Genomic DNA, 9,008 nt, shown 5'->3' on the forward strand with positions numbered 1-9,008 from the left:
AGCTAAAAATTACATCCAATCTTTTCTCTGAAGATCTGAGATTTCAGTAAAGCCATGTGGACAAAAGCAAAGCATGTGAAGGTGCCAGACCAAAATCACCATGGAGGTAAAAGTGGCAAGATTTTGAATCACAGAGATGATTTTTTTCTTAAACATAACTGTGTCTAAGTGCAATGATAACTTGATTTTTTTTTCTTTTTTTTTTTTCTTTTTTTTGGTAATCATTATATTTACCATTGATTCCCCTTTTTTGCCCTTCTCTCTCTCTTTTTGTTTAACTTCTCATTAATCCCTACTCCAAACTTCATTTCCAATGCCAGAAATTCATAAAACCATTTGGGACACATGAGCTGTGAAAAGTTTTAATCAAGTGATAGATGCAATTTTCATTTCACTCCAGTCTCATTTATTTAATGCAAGAAAAGTTTAGGAGAATTTTGCAGGACATTGCATCATAAATCCTAATTTGTGTATTTTATTTTTATTGCAAACCTGTAGTGAACTTGAACTGTAGTGAACTGTAGTGAACTTGATAGAATTTATGATGTTTTTTTCTGAGAAAGTCCCAATGCAAGTCTGGATTGAGATAGCTCTTGTTCAGTGTACACTTGACTAAAACAACATGTAAAGCTTGAGTTTTGGAACACCTTTAAATAATCTGAAAAGTACAAAAAGTATCATGAAAATCAGATACAAGTTTGTGGAAGGAAAAACAAAGCAAAAAACAGAAGAAAAAGCAATTCTAGGTAAACTTTCAGTAGAAGGTAGGATGGATACTTTCCTTTCATTCCTTCCCACAGCAGGAGGAAGACCAGGAAGCATGTCTGGACAGTACATAACATTTCAGAAATTACTGAATTTAGTAAAAGGTAAAATGATTCCTTGGTTGTGTGGGGTTTTCAGAGTGAAGGACATCAAGACATCTCTTGGACTTTACTCCCATATATAACTAAGAACTAGCAAAATAATCAAAATTCCTGTTGAAACAAAAAGAAATGAAGAGCAATAAAAATTTTTCGAGGATTCACACGGGGAAAAACAGGTGACCTGTGTGGGATAATTATAATTGGCTACTGTGATTGAAGAATAAACCAGAGGGGAGAAAGAAAAAGCCACAGGAAAAGGTCAACCAGAGAAAGAAATATGTCCAAAGTTTGGGTGCAATGAACTATATGTCCCCATACAGCAATTAGAGCAATGGTTTTCTATTCAGTTTATTCACTCTGTTGTATCACTCAAGAAAAGAGAAATAAATCAGGCTGGTGCCTGACCTTTAAAAAACAGTGGATCCCAGTGAATCATCCTGTCATTGACATAATAATTTGATTTCTTTTTAAGCCTCTTTCTACACATCCAGCAGCTGGCAACAAATAGAGTTATGGCCTGTGTTTTCATGAGGAGGCCTTTTTCCCTTGCTTCTTAAGGTAAATAAAGTATAGCAGTTGGAAGCAACTGAAACATAAATTTATCATCGTGTCCACTGTGCCTATAGAGAGAAAATCAGTGCCATGAATGAGATCTGCATGAAACTATATCTATATAGTTATACTATAACTATAAAACCCAATATAGCATCAAAAGATTTCATTTTAAAGTATTGAAAACTTTTGTTTCTTTCTCTTCACACTTATTTTTAATGTGTTTGTCTGGGTTCCTCAAAGACGAAGTGCTCAAACACCAGAAGAAAAATTTCTATTTATACTTTATAAGCAAGGGCCTGTAAATCTCAGATAAAGACAATGTAAGGAATATTTCTAGAGAAATCCAACAAATTAATGGAAACACTCTGCTTTTGTACATTTATCTAATCTCAACATTGAACTCTGCTGGATTAGAATTGAAATCAAAAGTTCCTGCCATGCCAAATATGTCAACAGTGCAAAAGAGAGACCCATAGTTCTTTGTGAACTTCTAAAAGTTCGGAACTAGACTGAGGATATTATGCCAGCATCAAAAACTAGGAATCTGTTACTTTTATTGGGTCATTTTGTGTCATAAACCATTGGAAGAACAGAAAGTTGCAAAACATAAGCTGCTTTTTTCACTTAACCTCCTTTTTTCCCTCTGTTCTAACCATTTTTATATCCAAAGCAGATGATACAGAGAAAGCACTAGAAGTGACTTAATTTGTAGTGCTGCCTCTGGATTTAGAAAAGTAAGGAAAGACATTGGCTGTGGACCTTCAGTGTAGTTTCTAATAGATAAGATGGGGCTATGGAGTTTGTATGGTACCTACACATCCATCCTGTGCACAAAACCTTGATCTGTTCTGCAACTGAGCCGGGACACTCCTGATTCTTTACTGACTGCATAAGGAATGCAATTTAAACAGGAACTTGGGGCAAGTGAAGATCAAGGAAATGCAATGTAGAGAAAAATATCAAATAGATGCCACTTTCTTCTCCTTGACCTTTGTGTCTGAATCTAATGATAATTTATTGATCTAAGTTGACTATTTAGATCACCTAAGTCATTGACTCCATGCTACTAGAAATAGCAATCTCTTGTAACTACCAAACAGCCTTAATTTTTGTGTCTCTCAGTGATCTCACTATAGTTCACTACTAAGTTCACGCATTTTGCCGTTCTTATCAATGCTACTCCAGTTTTTAGGAACCATTTTCACATTTCAAGATTAAAGTTATTCATAGACAGTTCATATCTATTGTTGTACTATTTTTCTTTTAGCTTAAATGTCTCTTCTTCTTCCCCAATCTTTATTCCCTTAGCACATTTCAGCAATATTCCCTCCCCCTTTTTATTTTGCTGGGCTAGTTAAGGGAATTTTTCTTCTAGTGTCTCTTGAGCAATAAATTAATCATTCCACTATTCATCTAGTAATTCCTTCCTGCACCTACTTCAGGTTGATTAAATCTTTCTTGACTATAGCTTTACAGAATTTTCAGTGTTGTAAAATATTTTTACTGGCATAATATGAAAGTTTCCCACATCTGGCATATATTTAATTGTGGGAAATTAATATCCATTTTATCCTTTTGTCAACAATGTCCTACAGTTTAAACAGCTCTCTTCCTACTGTGGTGCTTATGCTTCTATTTTATTCCTAGGTATCAATCATCTGACTCCTCAGCTAGGCAGCCTAGACTCTCTTCTTTCACAAGTAGATATCCACTTTCTTATTCATTTTAGCAGTCTTCCTTTTCTTTGCTCTCATCTGAATTTGTCTTTCTTGCAGGTGGTGAGGCTCACAGTATTCCAAACAACACCTCCCCACGACTATGCTATTAACACTCCCATGTGTTCTCCTGATATACCCAAAGAGAGCATTTGCCTCTTCGATGATGGCATCATATCAGTGGCTCTCAGTCATTTGGAGACTGACAGATATATTAAAAGACTTTGTTTTCTCTTCCTGCTCTGGACAGTAAGATGCCAGGACACTGCAGAAATTATTTGCAGTTATTCCTGGTGCAAGATGTTACACACTAGCTCATTTTGCCATTTTTCTGTTACCCTGACTCTTCCAATATTTTGTTCTTCATGTATAATATTTCTAAGCTGATTTCTATAACTGCCATCTCTTGTGTTTGTGTCATCAGCTCCTCTTTCTCTCTTGCAGGATCAGGATGATTCACAATAACAACATACAATTTTGCTCCTAACTTTACTTTTTCAGAAGATCCACCACTAATTATTTTAAAGCCCAAAAATTCCTGTTATTTTTTTCTTCTTTCTTCTCAACTATGTAATGTTTTTTGCTAATCTACATCTTCCCACACAGAGCTAGTAATTCCTCAATTCTTCACACAACTTCATAACTGAAATCACAGAATTCTGGCTAGATAAGATCACATGCACTTCCTTTGTATAGAAAAAAAAATCAAACAAAAAACAGCTAAAAAAAACCACAGAAAGAAATCCGTTTATCCTGACAGCATCTACATTCAATAAACCCATGTAATATCCTATTCCTCAGTCTCTCCAATTCCTATTTTCTTATGAATTCTTAACGTATTTCCAAGGTTTGATCCATGGATTTCTTATTTTCCATTACACTTATCTTTCTACATAAGGGCATTGCATTTTCCTCTTTCCAGTTTCATGTCATTGCACACTTCAAGCACAGACTTTAAACCATTTCTTTCTGAATTAAGATTTCATTTGCCAGTTCTGTCAGGGTTCTGGGTTGGATATATGATCTACTCACTTTTACTCAAGACCTTTGAACCTTTTGATTTCAATTTCTCATTCTAATTAACTATCTTCTCTTTGTATTCATATATATCATGACTCATACTTCAAATTTTTTACCCAATGAACCTCTGCCATTTCATACACAAATTAGGAGAGTCCTGAAGCTTCAGCCATTCTTTTCTTCCATGTGACCAATTTTCTTCATTTACACCCTGACAGCAACTTTTAGAATGTATTTTTTTAGAGTGCACAGACTATTGAACAGTACTTTAAAATATGCATCAAATCCTACTTAAAGTATTTTGAGGGAAGGTTGCCTTTTGAAATTTTTCTCTCTGTCTGGATTTCCCTGGATTCTATCTTTACAAGAACAGAACATGTCTCTTGTCACTCAAACTCAGTCCCGGAAGTAATAATTCAAAAGTTTTATGCTTTAGCAAAAAATAATGCCAGGAAATCAATGTTAATGCCAGTTTTTCCAGCTTCAGAAAAAGACTTCTTATGAAATGCAAATAATGGAAGTCTTGATTCACTGCCATGGTAAGAAAATAAATGAACAAAAGTAACTGATTCTGTTTTATTAAAATATTTCATTGTTGTGTTTTTCTCATTTACTCCAGTTTAAATGGCATCTGAGAAGTGGGTCATTTTGTGTTTCAGTCTGTAAAGCATACAAGGAATGACAATGTCTGTCCTCAGAGGGCTAATCCTGTGCTAATGTGGGATACATTCAGTGACTTCAGCAGGATATGGAAATCTCTCCATGCTTTCTGTGATCCAAAAGCCAAAATCAGCCAAGGACCCATGGGGCTGTCAAGCATTTTTGCATGCACGGACTATTTGTAGGAGGAAGGCTGTTGTAGAGAGGCAAACCAAGTATATGCTCGTGTGTGAGAGAAAAAAAGATAAACTTTCTGCAGCTGTACTGCAATATTATAGTGAATTTGACTTCTCTACAGGCTTTTTTATCTCTGGTTTTAGTTTCCTGACTCTACTCATGGTAACCTGATTAAACCAATGCTAGGTCTGCAGAGTTCTGATTGCCACATGAGGCACAAAAGTCTCTGGTTTCATCAACACATCCCTTTCCACTGACAGCATGGGAACGGCTTAGGAAATAGCTTTAGTTTTCAAGAATTAAAACACTGTCTTATGAAAACCTTTATTTCCTTGAATTTCTGAGTAGGCTGGAAATTTATTTACAAAGAAGAAAATAATCACAATGACCTATCAGCCTGTGCAATCTCCTTATTTTTGTTGATGACTTCCAGGGAAAGGAATAATTTATTAGGTTCTTGGCTGCACATTATTCCTTTTTCATCAGTGTTGCACATAAAAAGATAGTTACTTGAGAATGATTTCTGCAGATAGGGATAAAAACAAATTACTTTTGCAGTGGCCACTGAACACATGTAAATTAAACTAATTATGAAGTGTATTGCTCCTCATGGACCAAATAACATCCTATGAGGCTCTGCTGGCCCTCTACATTCATTTGTTGACAATATATTAATAAGAGCATATTTTAACTTGTAAATCATTATCTCCACAGCTCATCTAGCACAGAAAGAATGGAGATAGCCTGAAAAATTCAATGCAATCTAAGATATCACAGCTCTGAGTAAAACTTCTCACTGGCTTAAGCCTTATTTTAGAAGAGAGAAATGTATCCCCAAGGCATTCTGACATACCAGTGTTCATTTCCCTTTTGCTACAAATGGCAAGCAGAGACTCCTATCATGTCACAGCACGACACCTAGATGCCTATGTTCCACAATTCCTTCCTTAAACAAGCAATTCTTTACTGTTTTTTTCCCCTAGTCTTTACAAAAACCTTAATTTATAGCTTATGAAGTGAACTTGACCTGCTCATCACAAATGTGACAGGGAGTGGAATGAAACCTAGTACAAGGCAGCAGCTGAAGGGTTTGTCAGCTGGTGGAAGTTTTAAGCCACTGGCCACTGTTAAGTAGCACTGCCATTTCTGCCACTAACACAGTAAATCTGTGTCTAACACATGAAACCACGGAACAAAACACAGATTGCAAACAGGCTTGCAAACATATCTGTGTAAGTCTAGCTGTGGCTGTCACCAGTGAAAAGGATGTGATGTGGATCCCAGTGTATACATCTATGATATCTGTCACCAGCTTTCATTTTCATTTAGAGCCTCTGATGATTGCCCAAGACAGCCTATTGTTTCTCTAATTATAGACTCGGAGTAACAAGTAGTTATAAAAATATCTGGGGACTTCTGTTTGTTTCCTGTAAAAGAACTAGTGAGGCACTTTCAAAAGGCTCATTTTGAAAAGGCAAGCCCAGACTCTTTGAGATGCAGGAAGGCCAAGTGCTGTGTCCTGCACTTCGATTTCAACAACCCCAGACAACGCTACAATTTAGGGGCAGAGTGGCTGGAAAGCTGCCCAGCACAAAAGGACATGGGAGTGCTGGTCAACAGCAACTGGGCATGAGCCAGTGTGTCCAGGTGGCTAAAAAGGCCAATGGAATTCTGGCTTCTCTCAGCAATTGTGTGGCCAGCAAGACCAGGGCAGTGATTGTCCCTCTGCACTCAGCACTGGTGAGGCCACACCTCGAGTGCTGTGTCCACTTCTGACCCCTCACTACAAGAAAGACACTGAGGTGCTGGAATGTGTCCAGAGAAGAGCAATGGAGGTGACAGAAGGCCTAGAGAGTAAGTCAGACAAGGAACAGCTGAGGGAGCTGGGGATGTTTAGCCTGGAGAAAAGGAGGCTCAGAGGGGACCTTGTCACCCTCTACAACTCCCTGAAAGGCAGGTGTAGCTATGTGAGGATCTGCCTCTTGTCCCAGGCAACCAGCAGCAGGAGAGGAGAACACATCCTCAAGCTGAAGCAGAGGATGTTCAGGTAAAAGATCAGGAAGAATTTCTTTACTGAAACCCTTATCAAGCATTGAAATGGGTTGCCCAGAGAAGTTGTGGGGTCACCATCTCTGGAGATGTTCAAGAAATGAATAGCCATGGCACTCATAGCTATGGTTATTTGACAAGGTAGTGTGCAGTAAAATGTTGGACCCTACAATGCTGGAGGTTTTTTCCAAACTAAATGATTCTATGAATCTTACAGAAAATGAGTTCCCTTTATTGTTTTTCAAGCTGGACATCTGAAACTTTAGTCATCCAAAACTTAATGTCCCTTTAACAATATTCAGACATGTAGCTGATGTTTATCTCAAATGAACATCCCTCTTGCTTGCTTTTTCAAAGGGCATCCATGCTCAGCCATGGCAAAAAGTATGAGATTGAATTTTCCTTGTAATGAGTCACTACAACAGGATTTGAGTTTGGATGAGGACCATGAAAACAACTTTAATATGGTCAGAAGCACAGGATACTACTGTCAGTAATTTTTACAGACCTCCCCAACTCCTACAAGCATCAGAGCTCCCATTTGGCAAGGTAATTAAGCATCTTAAATTATTCATCTCTGTGTTTTGGCATACTTACAAAGAACCTCTCAGAAGCACTGTAGCCAGCTTGATTTGTCTACCAACAACTGGTAAACGAATACAGTCTCCACAATCTATGGATTAAGATATTTTATCAATCTCCTGGAAAGAAATGTACATGGTATATCAATACATAATTTTGTTTGATAATGTAGGTAAACTTACCCCTGTCTAAAATTACCATGGAACAAGCAGCACAAGGTTGGGTATTTGATGCTGTCCAAGCAAGGAGCAGCATACATACCTGCTGCACAGGAGGTATTATCAGCCAAGATTTCCATTGTTAGCTAGTGAATGGTACCACCTTTCAGGAGCTAACATCTGCTTTGGGGCCAAGGAACAAATTAACTTCTCCTCCTCCAAGCTAACTCAGTCTCTCTCTCTTTCTTTCTCTCTCTCTCCCTGTGCTCTCTCTCCTTGCCCACCTATAAGTTTAAAATATCATTAACATGATCCTTTATGATTTATTCCTTAATGACTACCTTGCCACAGCTCCTTACTTTTCCAAGGTCTAAAGGAATGATGTCATTTGGCCAAATCTACTAAACAGGCTCCTGCATGAAATGACAATTTATAACAATTAATTAAATGTTAGGATTAGTCTCCCTGTCAGATGATGCCATTGGCTAATGATACTCCATTATGTCAGTGACAAATGATGAGATGGCAGCAATAAAGCTGCTTGGAGTGAACTTACATGTCAGCCATTTATCCATCCACACTTATCCCAAATCACTGAACTTCTTGAAAATACCCAGTGAGTAGCTGATATGATTCAAGTTGATGTAGACTGACATTATAAGTTGTTCAGCATAAAAGGAATAGAAGAATATTCAAGATTTTATCTTACTCTGTGTAGGGCTTTACCACTCCCTAATCCTACAACAAGAACTACAAGATCTCCTGGTAATTTGGGATCAGTTCTCCTGATCCTGACTTGGGCTATGGATGTCTGCTATGATTCTCCTCAAGAATGACAAGGTGTTGATGAAATTATTTATAAATCTCCCCCAGCTTTATGAAGGGAATTACTTCTCATTGCATGGGCTGTGATTAAGTGAACAGCTTTTGTGAAGGATGAGGGCAAACAAAAGGAACAGATAAAATATTTGCTAATGAAAAGAACCCAGTGGTACAATATAGAAGAAGGAAGTATTGAATGAAGTGTTCCTGCCACCCACATGCTAGTTGAAGAGTAGCACCACAAAAAGAAAAAAAAAAAACGAAAATGTATCTGTAACAAATTATTCTGACACCTGGGATGAAATCCAAGAAAAACTTTCAGGCAATAAATAAGATGTCTAAGAAACTGAATTTCTTACACTTGTGGTAGCTGTGTGCTGGATGCCATCATGGAAAAGTGTGGG

Source organism: Melospiza georgiana, chromosome 3 (assembly GCF_028018845.1).
Source record: "Melospiza georgiana isolate bMelGeo1 chromosome 3, bMelGeo1.pri, whole genome shotgun sequence".
In the NCBI taxonomy this organism is placed as follows: Eukaryota; Metazoa; Chordata; class Aves; order Passeriformes; family Passerellidae; genus Melospiza; species Melospiza georgiana.